The following is a 2,112-nucleotide window of genomic DNA, read 5'->3' on the forward strand; positions in this document are numbered from 1 at the left end:
GCTTTAAAAACTCACCTTTTTAACTTGTATTTTTCTTAATTTTTTCCCCCGAATTTTATTTTTACTGTTAAGCGCATTGAGGCTTTAGCATAATGCGCTATATAAGCCAAAATTATTATTATTATTATTATTATAAAAAATACTGTAATACATTTAATCAAAGTCAGTAAACATTTCTATACAAATTTATAATAAAATCATACTTCATCGTAAGTCTTGCACACAATTTCCCTACCAATCTCCTGCAGTATTAGTTGAATTTTAGCCACTTGAGCGGTATCGTATCATGCATCGTTTTAAGAAATCCACAAACAACTCGTTAAAAGTTCCTTCACCATCTAGCTTTGTGATGCAAACTGGTTATCGATGGCGTAAACTGTTCTCTTCACATGACATTCATATGGAGTACCTTTGATTTTGTTGAAATTTTTTCTGAACTGTTCTTCAATCTGAATAATAAAAAATGAAATGATTAAGGGCTTAACCATATTTTTTTGACTGACAGAGGTCAAAGTCACATTTTTTTCTCTTGTCATCGGGCTTGAATCGTTTCAAGTTGATTGTTTTCATTTCATTAAAACATTTGCTAGTGATATTGTAACAGAAATTTCATGTTAAAAATACAGAAACAGTAATTATGGTGTCGTTTACAACAGACACAATCAGCAAAAATAGTTCACCGATCTTTACAGTGTATTAACTCGAGCATTCAAAACAATAACAAATGGAGTACCGCATACAGATCAGATAACTGATTAGGAGCAAGAAGTGGATTGCAAATTCCATAATTAAAAAGGTCTTTAGTAGTCCTACAAGGTTTTAAACTAGCAAATTCAAAATATTCACAATATTCTTTTTGAAAAGAAGTCCCCTTTTCAGTTTGAAAAGTAATCTTGAAAAGAAGCCCATTACTCAAACTATACCACCTTCAAAAGAAGCCCATTCTAGGGTTCTAAAAAAAGAAGTAGCCCATGGGCTTCTATTCGAGAATTACGGCATGTGTGATAATGCACTAAATATGACTTACATATAAATTTATTATTTATTACAAAATTATCTCTATGCACTAAGACACCACAGCCCAAGTGCACCAAAAAAAGGAAGAACTAAAAACAAAAACCAGATAAAAAAGGAACCAAGTTCAGAATTAATATAAAGAAAAAAAGATGTGATTTGAGCCGCCAAGATTTGAAGCCAGTCAAAGATGGAGACTCACACAGTCTCAAGAGATTCGTTCCAAAGCTTCGGTGCAGCAACAATAAAAGAATGATTGCCACAAGTATAAAGGTGACCAGTAGTTAAGAATGGTAGATGATGAAGATGAGGTAGACCTACTAGATGCAAACAGCAGAATAGTGAAATTAGATTGGAGATGTAGTGGGGAATGATTTATGGAGTAACTTGTATACAAATAACAAGTAAATTCTCAGATGAATGGGTAACCAATTGGAAGATGTACAGTAGGGAACACTCAGAAGTGAGAGCAATGAGTCTGGCAGCTACATTTAAACTTTTATATAGCATTTTTCCTCCCAGCTATTTTGACTATATACAAATGCTTATAATTACAATATAGATAATTGAATGCATACATAAAAAGCTGGAGTAGAGTTGAATAACTTGGTGGTTAAGATGCTTGCCTTCCCAGGGTCCTGGATAACAACTTTTAAATCTGTCCCTTGGTATTTTTTACATAATATCTGCACATGTGTCAATGGCAAAATCGGCCTATTTCAACAGCCTTTGTGAAAACATCATCTGCACTAAGTGATGTGCTCTGACTAGACAGTAAATTTGAGAAAGTAGAAATAAGTGTCAGTATCTAATATAATTAACAAAATTAATCAAGATAAAAAGAATAAAATCAATAAAGAAAACAGAGTCAGTATGTAGCATGGCCCTAGGCATGTTTGATCATATTTCGCAATTGTACGCCATGACCAGATGCATCAATATTATTTTTATCAGTTCTCCAAGGATCGTAATCTTAATGGTACATTAATTCCTAGGCCTTGGAAGTATAAAATTTAGTTTGCCTAGGCTGGCTACCGGCGTTGCCTACCTATAGCTGCGGACGGCTACGATTGTTTACTCAGATTACTTTTCTAGACT

This window comes from Anneissia japonica, unplaced genomic scaffold, assembly GCF_011630105.1.
Source record: "Anneissia japonica isolate Jap-2015-1 unplaced genomic scaffold, ASM1163010v1 scaffold287715_len1027211_cov185, whole genome shotgun sequence".
Classification (NCBI taxonomy): domain Eukaryota; kingdom Metazoa; phylum Echinodermata; class Crinoidea; order Comatulida; family Comatulidae; genus Anneissia; species Anneissia japonica.